At 36.1% G+C, this 16,932-nt stretch overlaps 1 long non-coding RNA gene across 1 annotated transcript; it reads right to left on the reverse strand.

Annotated features, from left to right (window-relative positions):
* Positions 1-4: 4 nt before the first annotated feature.
* LOC141372507 (uncharacterized) lies at positions 5-12,553 on the reverse strand. The gene is made up of 3 exons (XR_012377775.1): positions 12,470-12,553; positions 11,902-11,994; positions 5-86 (listed from the first exon to the last, which is right to left on the reverse strand). It is a non-coding gene; the product is annotated as an uncharacterized lncRNA (long non-coding RNA).
* Between the last annotated feature and the right edge of the window lie 4,379 nt (positions 12,554-16,932).

The following is a 16,932-nucleotide window of genomic DNA, read 5'->3' on the forward strand; positions in this document are numbered from 1 at the left end:
ATGCTTCTCAGACCGCTTCCTTCCCCTCCCCCTCTGTAAATACTTGGGTCTTTCTCCTGTGAGCACAAGCAGATTTTCTTGGAGCCCTGTTTGAAAGAACAGAACAAGTAAGGAGGTTTCATTTTCTGCTTTTCTTTCATCTTTATTCTTTGAAGATAAGAAAAGGGCTATTTTCCACTCTTGATTTCTCTTAATTAGCAAGATTTAAAGGAGCACCTTAGGATGTGAAACTAATTACCAATATAATTCTGCCATATAGCCCTTCTTTCTTTGAGTTGGGGCAAAATTGGCTATGATATTTCTTTGTCTTATCCTTCAAAAAATCCTGTTTACCTTGAGTAAAAGATGTTTCATGCTTTAGCGTGCCAGTTTCTACCAAAAGGTATTATCTATACATGGTGAGTCTTCACAACGAATACTGGGGGGACATGGACTCAAGAGTTTACAAGTCAAATTTTTATAACATATGTATTATTTATGAAAGCACTTTTCAGATATGTATTTTAAGAACCCAAAGCTTGTTTACATTGAAGAATAAAATGCCTGAGCTGAAAATTGCATTTTGTGTGCATCAAAATGCTAGGAAATATCATGGGAGGCTTGTGCCCTATCCAGGTCACAGAAACTGATATGGTATTCTTATTTGAAAATATGATTATTTATGATGTTCTTTCTGCTCTGCAATTCCTTTTAAGTTTATCATCATGGCTCTATTGCTGCCTTTTTTTTTTTTTTTTTGGTACCTCTTGCATTATTCCTCAGCTGTCTTCATCCACTTGCAGATTTGCTGTTTCACATAATCTCACTGTCACTATTTTCCATTTATTTTCTCCCACTCTCTATTTTGCCCCCCCCGGAAACATATAAAAAAGGTAATTTTCTGATTTTTCCACTTTGCTTACTCTCAGCAGAGCTCAGCTAAAGTCACTAAAGAAGGTTCCTTCCAAGAAAGAAAGCAGAGTAGTCTCAGCGTGAACTCTCCTTCTTTTTAGACATTCAAAAGCATTTTATAAGCCATTGTCTTCCCCCCCCCCCCCCCCCGCCCCAGAAACCAGCGCTGTGTGGCAAATTGTGCAGAATAGAAATGCCTATAATGAATGTATTTAGCACTGGGTCACGCTGATGAACATTCTGCCCCCCTGAATAATACTGTTTTACAAGGTTGTAGACCTTTCAAATTGCTGATCCCCAAACCCTATAGGCAAACTAGGGAAACTACCACAAGCAACAGGGACTTTAGAAATCCATAGCCATCTGGCCTAGATCTCTAACAATCTGAGCCAATAATTATATCAATTCAGGCTTTAGCGAACCCCTTTGCAAACACCAAAAGAGCAAAGAAAGGAATTAGTGACTATTCAAAGTTGGGGTGAGAATTCAAAGGTAATCTAATTCCACAAGTTCTAGGCGAGTCTTCCTTGTGGATTTGATAAGTCTACCCCCAAAATCTCTAAGAGCAATGGACTTGATTACTTTAACGTAGAGGACATTTTTCTCTAATGCTTAAAAAGAAAAAATAAATTTAAAAATCTTTCTTTTACTTCTGACATGAGTTTGAACAGACTGAATCATTGTCAAAATAGTTTCAGACTACCTTACTGATATTTAGAAGAGCTGTAAATTAATATATACTCATAAAGAATGTGTTCCTGTGAATAAGTCTTTAAATAATTTGGAATTCTTTAATGGAGAATGGCTTGTTTTCACTTGTGATATCATCCTTATCAAATACCATTTCATGTTCAGCTTGTCAGTCCCTCCCTGAGAAATTATATGTACCTACTTGATAGTATTGGGCTTTTGATTTCTCCTTAGTGTGCACTACTCTGTTTTTTAAACTTGTTTTCAGAAAGTACAAAGTAGAAAATAAGTCTTTCCTTTGCACTTTCGATTAGCTCCAGCAATTCAAAATGTCCTTATTTGGTAGTCCTGCAAAGAAAACACCAAAACAAACAAACAAAAACCCTCTCTCATATCATATGCCATGTGTGAAATGATTTGTATTAGGGGAGAATAACTGATAAACGTCTGTTAATTGTCATCTAATGGTGATTTGATTGAACTTGCTCTGTCTTCTAGAATTTTACAAAGTCATGAATAAGTAGTCATGAAGAAGTTTAGACCCTCTAAAATTACTTTCAGCTACCCAGTGAAGGAGGATTGAATGCTCCTTAAAGTCTATCTCCCTTTCGTAGGGCAGCTTTTGTTGACAAAGAAAGAGATGGCTGCACCTCTTGAGGCATTCATTCTGAGTGATGTTATGCAGGAGAGCAACATGCTCCTAGCCACCTGGAAGAGAATCTTGGCTATTTCCATCCTGTAGTGTGTATTTTATCCACAAAGCTCCTTTTACTGCTTTAGCCTAAGTTGGTTGAAAATTGCTAAACTAGAGAAAAGATACTCGTTGACATTTGCAATACATCCTGTCACCTCTAATAATAGTTTTATTATGCCATTTATTTTGATTACTTTTGTTTTAAAGAAAATGAAGCTTGGTAATTCTAAATCTTTAATGTTTTCCTTCTTACTGAAGAGGAACGGGAATGTTAAGTTTCAACTACAGAGCTCAAATGTCTTTCCATTACATGAATAGCGTCTTTTTTGATACTGAAATAGAAAATTAAAGTCACTAAAATTTCTTATAAGCAGATATGGATTTCTTAAAAAAATTCTTAAGTTATTTGTATGGTATTAGAGCATATGAAATGCAAAAAAAGACTAAGTAGGTGGATAAATATTCACTTCTGTATGACCATATCATATCTTTTCCATCATCAAAAGAATAATAGGAATCTCAACAATCTTCTTGTAGATTGAGATAACATTATAATCTTTCCTCATAGCATTTATTGTGAAATGCTTTGTAGGAGAAATTCCTGGTCCTGTTTGATACCACATGTCCTTAACAAGCCTAAAAAATTACTCTACTGTGTATCTTAGGAAATTAGATAAGACCCAAAGTTTTACCAGACAAAAATTAGTAGAGTTAAGGAATCCCAGTAATTTGGAACTGTTTGGGATAAAGAGTTTGACTTTTATATGAGCCCAATATATGTGTGAATGCAGGTACTACCAATTGGTAGCTGTATAATCCTGAACAAATTATTTAACTTCCCTCAGTCTGTCTAAACCTCTGGGAATAATAATGATAATATGCCATAAAAAATTCTTGTAAGAATTAAATAATCAGAGCTTCCCACAGAGGCTGACCAAGAGTAAATATACAACAAAGATGAGTTTCTTTTTCTTAGACTATGTGGGCCTGTTTTCTTCCTAACATGCACTGAAGGAAAAAAAAGTGGATTATATTCACAGTCCTTGTTGCTTTTAAACTTGGTTTAGATGCTTATATAATTTTATGCTGGAAAGGTGAAGCTCTCTCCATTTTTGATTTATGAATGTCACCTTTGAAACATAATCAACAAAACTAATAGTTTTTGAAAACTTGCTGGCTCACTGAAGAAAATTCTGAAAGATCTATCGAATATACCGAAGCGTACCTCCAGAACTTGACTATAGAAATATATCTAATAATACGGTTGAAAGAATGCTATCAGGTGCTTAATTATCTCCTTTATTTGGCAGGATACACATCTAGTATTTGCCTGTTCTCACATAGTTTGAAATGAACACTTGTTTGTTTGTTTTTTTTTAAATCATATCGCACTATACTGGGAAGGCAAAAGAATATAATTTGATATGATATCTTGGCAATGACAAGGAAAGATAAAACTTATCAAATAAGATTTTCATTTAGAAAGCACCATTAGACCTTCTATCAATCATATTACATCTCTTTATGTTGTTTTCCTTGTATTCCATTTACTAATCTGTTCATATTATACTAATAAAAAAATCACTGAACAATATGACCTCTTTATTGGAACAAAGTTATCAACATAAGATCAAGGGTTGGGAAATGAGAATGGACCCTAAACTCACATTAGACTTGTAGAATAGAAATAGACTTCATAGAATTTTGATCAAAACTGAATGGATTAAATGCCCACAGGAGGGTCACACACCTGGAGGCATAGCCCTGCAAGTGCCAAGAGCGGGCCATCAGCTGAGGGCCAGGGAGAGTTGGAGTCCATGAAATGCAGTGACAGATGCTAGGTCAGTTTTGTCTGAGTAGGCAATCAGTACTTGGGACGTCCTGCCAAAGGCAGCATGCCAAGTTCCAGCAAGTGACTTAGGGCCTGGCCACAGGTCATCAACTAAGTCTGGACATGAGCTCACATAGGTGAGCTACTGCTTGTCTTCAGACGTCAGGCCTTCCCAGCCAGACAGGTTACAGAATTAGAGATTAAAATGAGAGAATAAGACAGGCACCCAAGAGCCAGTGTTCTGAAAATGGGCACATACTAGGAGCCAAGTCAAAATCCAAGACCAGATCACAAAGTTAAACAAGATGGCAGCAAGGTTGATTTCAGAATTAACCATGTGAGCTGTTACAGTCTCTTAAATTCCTTCTCCTCAGGGCAGAATCCTGAGGCAGAAAACTAAGCCTATAAATTGTGTTCCAAAATCTGCTGCTGATGTGAGGGACTTCGCAGGGAGGTGGGTTAAGCCCTTAAGTGAGCTGAGTCTCAGTTCCTAGTGGAAAGCATTGCCACACACTGTAGGGTCCATGGAGCTGCAGCATGGGCGTTATCCCGAAGTTTGTTAGAAATGCAGAATCTCAGGGGTGCCTGGGTGGCTCAGTCGTTAAGCGTCTGCCTTTGGCTCAGGTCATGATCTCAGAGTCCTGGGATTGAGCCCCACATCGGGCTCCCTGCTCCGCAGTAAGCCTGCCTCTCCCACTCCCCCTGCCTGTGTTCCCTCTCACTGTGTCTCTCTCTGTCAAATAAATAAATAAAATCTTTAAAAAAAAAAAAAAGAAAAAAGAAATGCAGAATCTCAGACAGCACCCCAGACCTACTCAACCAGATTCTGCATATTTGTAAGATCCTCTGCTGATTCCTATGCACATTAAAGTTTGACACACATTGTTACAAAGAGTAATTTATTGTCTCAAGTGGTAGAAATCCTGAGGTACAAGATGGTACTCCCATCCTATGTGCTGCGAGGTTTTGCTGCTCCAGAGAGTTTGAGCAATTAGCGTACGGTGAAGATTACCACAGAAAAGGCCAGGTTTAAATACCAGTTATTCAAGAACATGAGTGGAAGTGATATAAGAAAACTTCTTTATCTGGCTAAATTCATAGAGAAGGGAAATGAAGCTTTCCTCTGGATCCAGTGTTTTATATCACTTATCACCCTGTCCTCAACCATTTAGGCAGGAAATACTCAGAAAAAGAGATCTAGTTCTTTTTGAAGAGTTATTCCTGAAGGCAAAAATATTTCCAATGCCATTACATACATGTGCATTTTTTTGTGTATATATGTGTGTGTGTGTGTGTGTGTGTGTGTGTGTGTGTGTGTGTATGCTTAGGCATCACAGGTTGTGTGTTTTTGCATCGAGCAAGTACATATGAATGACAAGTTTACATTACATTTTCTTCATGCCAGTATTCCTTCACCCTTCAGTGGTGTGGGAAAACAAATCTTGACACACCCATTTATTTATCCTTAAGTATTTCTAGCTCAGGATTAAGAAAAGAAATTGAAGCGTGACAAAAAGTTTCTTTCCAGTGCTTCCATTTCATGTACAGTACTTCTGGATGCCTCCAATAAATATCAAATATATCCAACTTGTTTTTCAACTAGGAGCATCCCACTATCCATAGACTAGTGTCTACTCTTAAGACGAAATTTCTGAAAGGGTAAAGGAGAACTAATATGACTTAGAAATATAAGCATCCATTTAAGTGATGCAAATCAAATGAATGCCATTTTGGATATATAGATTAGATTAAAACTTTTTGAAAGGAGGCTTTAGTATAGTATATTTAGCCTAAATAAATGTCTATTGAATATTAGCTTCAATTATGTACAAAAATGTACTGTTAGTAAATTCAGCTAGGTTAAGTGTGACTTTGGTGTCCAGTTGTTTATTTACATAGAAGTTGTGGGAAATTATTTAGGTTTCCGGTTACTATCCACCACCTGAGCCACTTTCAGTGAGGATTTGTAGTGTATGAGGAGCAATATTTATCACATTGTGGGATGCTTAATTTTACTAGGAAAAAGAAAGTTTCCAGGTATTCTCTCAAATAGCAACTTTTATCAAGAATAATTAAAATTTTACAAAATGAAGGAAACACTTGATTTATAGATTTAGAACATAGATGCCTAGCTATACTATACTATCATCTCAACAATGAAATGTTTGTAATTGAAACATATGCGATACAAGTTTACTAGCACCTAAAGTGTCAACAAGGAGTTTATCACCCCAAAACACAAATCCACAAAGATAGGACATTTCTGACACAGAACAATTAAGCAGCTCAGTAATGCCATCATGAACCTGGTTTCTCGCATCCTTCTGCTCTTTTTCCAATGTGCTGCCTTATCCTCCTCACATGGGTTCCTTCACCTTCCCACGATGGTTGTTACAATTCTAGGAACTGTCTCTCCACTCAGCTGAATAGAGTTACAAAAAGGCAGTATTTCCTTCATAGATCTTGTTTCATCAAGAAAAAAAGGATAGACCTAGAAGGTATTATGTTAAGTGAAATAAGTCAGACTGAGAAAGATAAATACCATAGGATTCCACTCTAAAGTGGAATCTTAAAAAAAGAAAAGAAAGAAAAAAAGAATAAACAAGCAAAAAGCAGAATTGGACCTATAAATACAGAGAACAGACTGATGGTTTGGCACAGTGGAGGGAGGTGAGTGGGAGGGTGGACAAAATGGGTGAAGGGGAGGGGGAGATAAAGCTTCCAGTAATGGAATGAGTAAGTCACGGGAGTAAAAGGCACAGCATAAGGACTACAGTCAATGATACTGTAACAGCTTCTATGGTGACAGACAGCAGCCCCACTTGCGGTGAGCACAGCATAATGTACAAACTTGTCAAATCATTAAGTTGTACACCTGAAACTAATGTACCATTGTGTGTCAACGATACTCAAATTAAAAAAAAGGAAGAAGAAGACAAAAATAAATATGTTCTAGGAACCTTCCACTGATACCCTTTTAATGCTCATTGGTCAGATTTGTATCACATGACCATTCTTTAACCTCCAGCAAGGAGAGTGGAATTGCTGTGATTGGCCTAAATTAATAAAGCTTTAGGCCTGGGTTATAGGAATAGTTCCTTCACACAAAATGCTAAAATATTGGGGTTCAGTTAACAAAGTACAGTGGAGAGTGGATACTGAGTGGAAAGCAGAGGAAGTATTTTCTGCCACAGCAATCCTAGAACAATTTTATGATAAAGAAATCAAGACTCACAAGTTTAAGTAAATTTTCCCAAAGCTAAAATATAGTTGATATTGAGTTATATATCTATATCTGCCTCCAAAATCTTCCTGTACAGTAATAACTACTTTTTAGGTATTAAAAGAGAAAGGCTGTCCCATTTTAGAATTCTTTCTTTTTTCAAAACTATGGAAAAGGTATCAGTACACATCAAGGTGAGTTGCCTCATGGAAAAATATTTTCACCCATGCAACAACAACAAAAATGATCACTGCTTTGTCCTTTGGATATTATCCTTAAAAATGATCAATGCTACAAGATTAATTGAAGCGATTCTTAGGTGGGGCTGGGGAAAACAGAGGAAGCAAAGGCAGAAGTGATATTTTTCTGACTCTAAAAATTTCAGATCCCTTAGGGCATTTTCACCTACCAGGTGATATTTCTTTAAGACCAGGCTCGGTTAGAAGGAAACACAATTGAATTATCTGTAGATTAAAAGGTATAAATAGAAAGTCTGGGAAACTGAGAAAAGGAAAGTAGACATTCAGAATCACATATGTTGTAGTCAGAAACATTCCAGTGTTTGAGCAAAAGCTAACCAGGGGACTGACACAAGGGAGTAGCATAATGCAGTACAAGAGATCCTGAACTGAGATCAAAGAAACCCACTTCCCACTCAACAGCTCTTTGATGTTGCATCATTGTTCATACAATCACCAGTCTTCCTAGCGATAAGTCTCCACAAATTTCTTTCTTTTTTTTTTTTTTGGTATAAAGTAATGAATCCTAAATTTGGGAGGAAGACATAAAAGGTGCACCTGGGTATCCTGCTTACATTGAGTACTCAAGAGTATATTTTTTATTTTGACAAACTTTTCTAGAAACTCTGCTTTCTGTTGTGAGGCTAAATGAAAGACACTAACATTCCTGGCAAAGAAAATAACATAATTTAAGGCAAGCAAATGTGCTTTGTGTTGCTCAGCCAAAAGCATTGAATTTAACCATCCAAATAAACAACAATAAAAAAATCTTTCTTTAAATTTTAAGAAGCGTATATGGTCTGCACATCAATTCTATACATCAGATTTCTGAATTTCTAACATTAACTTAAGGAAATAATAAAATAATATTCACTTTCTTCATGACCTCCACTACAAACTTTCTTAGACAAAATGGCTGTACATTTCTTTTTAATGGATTCTTCCAGTAATAGGAATATAGAAAAGCAAATCTCATCTCCCCCCATATTTATCCATCCAAAACACAATGAAGTTGTTTGAAAGTGATTTTTCTGGATAGTGTTAAACTTATAGAAATCCTTGATGTACAAAAAAGTAAACATATTTGAGCTTTTTCACAAATAATCAGCAACTACAACACTTGCTGTGGTTCTTTCTGTTTTGCTGTAACTCTACAATGTTTTAAATTCAAGAGGTTTCTGCTAGAATTGGATTATGATTATTATGCAGGAGCATATCCCAGTATAAACAGCTTGCTTGGCATTTACATATTGCTCCCACATGCTTCCATATCCTACTTCTCAGTAAGTCAGAAGCACATATTTTATTGTTATGAAAAGAACACAGTTTTTTTTTTTTTTATTTACTATAGAACCTTGGGTTTTTACAGACAGAATAGTTCAGCACCATAGAGTTTATAGAGCTAAAACCTGAACTGATAATAATGATACAAATGTACAGAGCATGCAAATATTTCAATCTAAAATCTGTATTGTTAATGCAAGATCAACAAAGTTTATCCACAATGAATGCAGACATTCCAGCCTAACTGCTTTTATAGTAATGAGGGTCAACCAGCTGAACAAAAAGTGAGAACCTAAGCAGCTTTTGTTGAACCTCCACAGAGATATTGAGCCCCTCTCTTCCGGCAGTATAAACGTGACAAATCTACCAGATCTGCAGTCTCAATTGAAACAAACCCTATGTCCCACTACTGGAAATAAATCCACTTTTTCCTAGAAGGAATATAATACCAATAGTATAGGTATATATATCTTCAAAAATGAAAGCAACTAATGCATAATAGAGTTTCTTACTGTTTTATGCTGTTCTGCTGTCCTCATGGAGAATTCTAAACGGCCATATGGAAAATACTGCCACACAAACCTAAAAGCCCAGGATGTGAGAGGCCCTTCTAATTTTGCTTGCCTCCATTCTGATCGTTTATTTTCCTAAGACAGGGCATGCTGGCCTTCCTTGTCTTAGATATCTAACAACAACAACAAAATTACTCAATGACTGGTGAACGACCGCGCTAACTCAATAAAAAACAGAACATGTTGGCTAAGGCTATTCAAAAGGTCAAGTGTTTTTATTTTTATTAAGAAATGAATATTTATAAAAATGCTACTTCCTAACCTTTTTCTCTTTTGATTTTTCTGTAGGGACAAAAATGGCTCCTTTTCTTAATGTCATCAAAAACCAAGTGGCCTTGTAAATCTGCTGCAGAATTAATCGCCTAGGGGGGGTTGCAGGAGGAAAAGGTAGGCAGGGTTTATCAGAAGAATATGTATCATATACTGACCATCAGTCTTTCCATGTGAGTCGTTAAACTGTTTGGGGTGCAAATGTTTCCCTATAAAGAATCAGATGTTCCTTTTCCTTCCACCCCTCCAGCATGGTAAAACCAGTGCCACAAAGTCATTGCAAAAGACAGCAAACAACTTTGTTATTGTAATGGGCCTTTATTATTTTTTTTTTTAACAATAGGTCTAGCAGGTGGCATGTGGCTATGGCTGGGTCTATCTCCATCTCCAGGGTGCCAAGATGTCCCTCAAAGTTTCTGTGGGAGGAATTTGTTGGTGGGATTTGGATTGTAAAGGCACGCGAGCATCTGCTGCCTCCCTGGTCTCATTACCATTCACACAATTAACTCCTGTGGCTCTGGGCTCAGCAGCCAGAACCAAGGACTCAATTTTACTGCCTCTTTGACAATGCTCATTATCATTCATCTGAACTTAAGAGTTCTCAGGCTTTGAGCTCCCTGGAAAGTTTTCTCAGGAAAATAGATCACACAGGAAAGCATTAGGAATGGAGAGTGAAGGAGCAGAGAAATGGCTAAGGACCCAAAGAAACACCTGGAAGGAGCTGAGGTTCTGGAATGTGGAATTTTATTTCACTTCATAACAGCATGTCACATCTTTCAAGACTGTATCGTATTTCAAAGGCCTATGTTTGATCCAATATTTTCAGTTAAGGAACTGTGATTAGTTAACAACAGTTGTGTCAACTGCTCTCACTGATCCCAGCTCCAATTTTGCATCCTGCAGAAGCTGTGGTCAAGACTAAAACTCTGTCTCCAGAAGGGTTTTGAGGAATTTTCAGTAGAGATTAAACAGAGTGTCTTGAAATGCAAGGAGGGAAAGATTCACAAAAGACATGACAAAATCAGGCCTGCTCATCTTTTTAAAGCCTCAGTCAATCTGATTAATCAGTGTTAAGTCGCATAATTATCAAGAATGCTACCTGAAAATTAAAACTGTACTGTCTCTTTAACCACTTGTCTCATGATAAATATTCGTAAACTGCAGTTATTAACAAGTTTATGTTGGGCCAGATCGAGGTGATAATGTATGACTTTTTTTTTCTAGCTTAAATAGCAGAAATCTGTCATTTATTGACATGTAGACTACAAAGAGGTTAAAAGAAAATCTCCTTCCTTGTTACTAAATAAGTGATATAAAACCTGCACTTTCTCTTAAAGATAAAACTTAATTTTGAAGAAGAAGCATTAAAACAATCTGGCTCAAATGGAATAAGGCTCCTTTGTTTGAAACAACAAAAGAATGATAAGGCTGTTAAAAGCGAGCGAAGCTATGTTATGTGGTGAAAGCTGTGAAGCTTTATTTGTAATTTTATTAAAAAATTAACTTGTGAGAGAGAAAGTTTACAAGGCGGTCTTTCTGCAACAAGTAAAACTTTATTCCAGTGACTACAATTAGGAATAATCATAATATTCGTGATATCACTAAAAAATTTTGCTTTTATTGAGGTTTATATTGTCTTAGAAATGGGAAACCATCTTATTGATCCTGATTATACTGCTTTTCCCTTTGAATTTCATAAGTCAAAACATACAATTTCATCTCTCTCTGTATATATATTTAATTTGGCCTTAGAAATGAAGACATTTCCTTTAAGATTATAAATTTATTATTATAAATTTAAGTTACCTAACATGACATACCATTTTATATTGTCTCCAAAATACCCATTTTCTCAAGTAAAACACAGGAGAAAATAAATGTTTAGGGTGTGATATAATTCAAACTCACCATCATGTGAATGGAGAAAAAAACCCTCACTTTAGGAATTCTAATGCTTACTGTTTGTTATGAATCAGTCATGTTTGGGGGATAGGTAATATATAGTGGAATCTGAAGAAAATGCATTGCCCCCAGGCTGCTTAGACAAAATAAAAGTGAGTATCTGAATTCCTTCTGTCTTGTCTTGATATAAGTGATAAAACTCTACAAAGAAACTTCATGCACCTAGAATTTCTTCACAGCTTAGAATAAAATACTTGAAGTTATTTCTGTATGCTAGGGGTCTAGCATAAATCTCTGGTACTTACAGAGTCCACATAGGCTCTCACAGTAAGGCTGTAGACTCAAATCCTGACTCTATTCTGTAGAAGCCTGGTTGCAGATTGTTTTAAAACTTGCATCTATGGGAATGAAATTTATGTTATTTGTTTATTGAATTCTGGTACCCATATGAAATGTTGTTTGGTTCACAACTTTTGTATTTCTCTTGTTCCGCATCCCCACCATTTGATCTCTGTCCTTGTTCCCCCCCAGAGCTCTGCCCCAGTGTATCTTGGAACCAATCTTGTCCTGAGTCAGGATGGATGTATGAATGTTGGTGTCCACCAATAACTGATGCTCTCTTGAGTCCGACCCTGGTCCCTGGCTCTGACTAAACTTTTTTATACCTGATGTGTCCTCTACACTTACTGCTCCAATTCTGAAGCTGACCTTCGGATGCTTCTTAGTTTTATTCTCGTGCCATTCCAAATCCATATTACTCATTCTTGCTCCAAACTTTTTTGGTTGTTGCCTTTTTATCAGCTGGTAAAATTCTGTGACACTGACATTCCTTCGGGAATCTTCCCTGGAATCCTCATTGTTTGCACCACCTACCCATGAAAGTACTAACGATCTCATGTGATGCTGCCAAGTGCTCATACAATGGCAGTTTGTGGGCCACTGCCAGGCCGACTGATGTTCTGCCCACTGCACTGGATCTTCGTGCTCTGGATGAGACTCCGGGAATTTGCGATGCTCCAGTAAGAGGTTCTGTATATAGATTCTCTCCCCTCATGGTCTTGGGCTGTGTGGTTAACCAAGCCTTAGTTGTCATGCTTGCTTATGTCCATAACATCGATGAGATTTTAGTCATATTTCTATTTGTTAATGCATTACAGAAAATGTGAACTTTAGAGAAACTGAACACATGCCAACTACTTATATTCTATTTTAGGTATTACAGAAGTCTATAGTATGGAATATTGTTAAGAATAATGGAATACAGGCATGAATTAATTCAAAATTAATTCAAAATTCAAAAGCAACAAATTATACCTTATCTTTGTGAATCATGTTAGTGAATTTCAGGTATCATTTTCTTATTGTAACGCAAATAAAACAAATGTATATCAGTAGGCCAAGGTATATCAATTAGGTCAATTTCAGTAGTTGGTTAAATTTTTGTGCTAAAGGAGAAAAGAATCAGGTGTCACCGTAATAGCAAAAATACCATATTTTCGTAAAGGATTTTAATATGAGTGTAAACTTACACATATAGATATGTGTGTATACACATATATTTTTATAATTTACTTTTATAATTGTCATATATCAGCATAGCTCTTAAAGGAAATATAATGACATACAGCCACATACTAAAATATAATTAAAATAATAGAGTGCACTTTCTCTCCAGAGTTATAAGTATGACAACATCCAAATGTTTACTAAAATGTTTTCGAAAAAGCATATGCTCCTAGGCACATGAGTTAAATCCCTGAGCAGATACAATGCATAATGAAGCAGCTGGTATCACCTCTCACAAATTAAAAATATACAAATTTTAAAAGTTTCATAATGAGAATTGAAGTAACCAAATTTTCAAACTCTAGCACATATACAAATATAAACAAATGTTACCTTTTCTTTATGTGTGAAAAAATCACTTTCCTTATAAAAAACAAAATATTAACATTTACTTGGGAAAAATCTGTGTACTCCACTAACAAAATTGATGTGCTGAATTTCGTTTTTACATGGAATATCTACATTATACTCATGTTGCTAATCAGTGTTGAAATGTCATATTCACATTTTGCCTTTGAGTGCCCTTTTAAAACTATCATGTTATTAAGATATTGTTTGACTGTTTTGCCCTTACAAAAGTCCCCTTAAATCATGGAATAAGGCTGTTAAGCAAATGTAAAATAAGTCAACCGTGCATTGTATGGCATATGGGCAATTTCCTTTAAAGATGTTTGTATGAAAAAAAAGACGTTTGTATGTGGATTAAAGCAAAACTTTATAAAATGGGATATCTGGTTATAAATGGATTTGGAGGATAACTATTATAAATGTTATACTAGTCAAGTTCCTTGAGTAAGCTGCATATTATTCCTAAAGTTTGTATTTTGTATCTTGAAGATGTAGTTTAAATATTAGCACTTAACTCTTTTTTTTAAATCACAACATAGAGATATTTTATATTTTACTCTTCAAAATAGTATTTTACCATAGCTATTTTTAAGTATAAATAGAAGATTAGTCAATGGAGGTTTTCGATGAATGTTGTTTTATAGAATGGATAACATTGATTCACACACCTTTTTCTCCTCAGAGTCATGACAACCTTCCTTATTTACCTTGGTTTTTCAACTGTGATTGTATGAACCTCAGAGTGGGCATCTGGTGAGCGGTTCTCTTGTTGGTTCGACCTGAAGAGCTTTACAAACTACTGATGCCTGGATCTCACCCTCAGAGATCGTGATTTAATTGGTTTGCCTGGCTTCCTTGGTATTTTGAAAAATGTCCCAGCTAATAGTAACTGCATACAGTCAAAATTGAAAGATTTCATTCCACTTTTTCTAATAACAAGCAATTTGACTATAAAAAAGATTATGTCTGTATTATGCATGAAATATTGAAACAAGTAAACTTATTCTTGATTTGATGGCAAATTTGTGTTCCTTATCTCTCTGCCAATTTGAGTATAGCAATGGAGGAAGCACACAAGGGATGCTGGTCCTGGTAAGGAAACAGGGGAAGAGGCATGAGCATCTTTGGGAGCAGAAAGGGAAAGCGAGCAGGTGTGTAATGCAGGGAGACAGATATGGGGAAGTAAAGCATTTCTCTCAAACTTTTTCTACCTTACAATTCTCTGTCTCCTTACGATTCACATAAGAGTACAAATTATGTATAAATGATCGTATACTGAAAAGAGAAAAACAACAAAACACCAGTATTAAACGACATTAAACGTCTATAGAAAAAAAAGGCTAAATTGGAAACAGATCCTGGCTTCAGTGATTCTCTAGAAATGAGTTGCTTTTTTGACTGAGGAGAAGTCAGGACTCACAGATTCATAGCTATGTCACACATTTCCACGCAAGCCTTCTTGCAGTATGAAAATCAGATCCTTGAATCTGGCTTAAAAGTCACCTTCACTCTCCCTGAAAAATGAACTGTCAATTCAGAGGCAATCCTGGAGAGGAATGGTGATAAATGTGTTACAATACAAATGTTACACTTTAAATAATTTAAAATGTTATGAAATGGGGACAAATAAAAACTCTCTGAGACAAGTTGGGAAGCCACATGTCCCTATCAAACATGTGCAAACAAGTGCAGTGGTTTTCTGAGGAAACTGAATTAGGCAGTCCGTGCAAGGGAGATAGAATATCTAGTTAGGCCAGGTGAATGGGGTGGGGTGGCAGAGGGTAGAGTTTTAAAGAGTTAAAGAGATTTCATTTTTCCCATCACTATGGGGAAGTGCCTGGAAGACTATTTAGTACATTTAATGTGTGCCAGGTTACTTGAGTAATGTGAAATTGATACTTCACTCTAATAGCTCAAGTACTAAAATTATTAAACATTAATTTTTCTCTTAAATGATGTATTATAGACAACAATTGACAGAAAAGAGAAAGGGCAAGTGTTTAAAAAAGGAAAAAAAATAGATGAACGCAATGAAAGTAGAGGCATGGTTTGAGAGAACTAGAGACGAGTCTGAGCAGGGAAGACTTCTGATAGACACCGTGCTGAGGGTGGTCTGAGTTACCACAGGCTTTGCCACTGATTGGAGATATGACCTTCAGGCAAATTAAATGTGGAGAGATCTTGCTTTCTTTCTGTCCTAATTTTTTTTTACCAGGATGTGTTACAATTATTTGACTAGATCAGTCAAGCTATCAATTGGTCAGTCAATTCTTAGCACTTTGTTTTCTGGCCAATAGTTATCTTTCTTTATTAAATGAGGTAATTACCTACCTTAAAAAATTATTATAAAAATCAGGGCGCCCGGGTTGCTCAGTTGGTTAAGCGACTGCCTTCGGCTCAGGTCATGATCCTGGAGTCCCAGGATCGGGTCCCGCATCGGGCTCCTTGCTCAGCAGGGAGTCTGCTTCTCCCTCTGACCCTCTCCCCTCTCATTCTCTCTCTCTATCTCATTCTCTCTCAAATAAATAAATAAAATCTTTTAAAAAAATATTATAAAAATCAAGTCATTAAATGACAATAATACAAAATAAATTATTTGGACAAAGCCATTTATTGTAGCACTATTATAATCACACATACACACAAAAATCAATTTAAAGTAGAAATAACACAAATACCTACCAATAGTGTGCTGTTTGAGTAATCTGTGGAAAAAAATCCATCTTGTGTGAGACTACATAGCTGGAATAAGTAGCCATTCTTTGAAGAGACCATGAGGATATGGAGAAAACTAGATAGACTATGTTGCAGGTCATTTTAGAGGTATAATCCACAGAATTTTAGAAAGCTTAGTGATGGAGGAGGGAGAGATGAGGGTGAAGGTGAGAAGGATATCAGCTGAATTTCTTTGCATTCATCCTTTTTATTTATTAAACTTTAAATCATGTAAATGTGCTTTATCATTATAAAACAGAAGTAAATTTTTAAAATATTTTAAAATAAAAATAACATGAAACAGATGATATAAATATATATTTACTATTACCAAAATTACACACATTCATACATATATTTCTGATTTCTTTTTTTTTAAGATTTCATTTACTTATTTGAGAGAGAGAGAGAGTGCGTGAGCAGGGTGGAGGGGCAGGGGGAGAGAGGCTGAGCAGGGAGCCTGATGCAGGGCTTGATCTTAGGACCCTGGGATCATGACCTGAGCCAAAGGCAGATGCTTAACCCACTGAGCCACCCAGGCATCCCATATTTCCTATTTCTTGTCACTGAAAAGACCCAGAATCACTGACCAATCCAATAGGGATGAATTCCTTTAGTTCCCTAATTGTGATCTTTAATTAGTGTTTTTCTATTGAAACAATCTAGGCTTCCTTGAAGAAATGGCTACTTCTTGGACTGAGAAGTGT

Source organism: Callorhinus ursinus, unplaced genomic scaffold (genome assembly GCF_003265705.2).
Source record: "Callorhinus ursinus isolate GAN/ISIS: 27379988/994484 unplaced genomic scaffold, GSC_fseal_2.0 scaffold4, whole genome shotgun sequence".
Taxonomy (NCBI): Eukaryota; Metazoa; Chordata; class Mammalia; order Carnivora; family Otariidae; genus Callorhinus; species Callorhinus ursinus.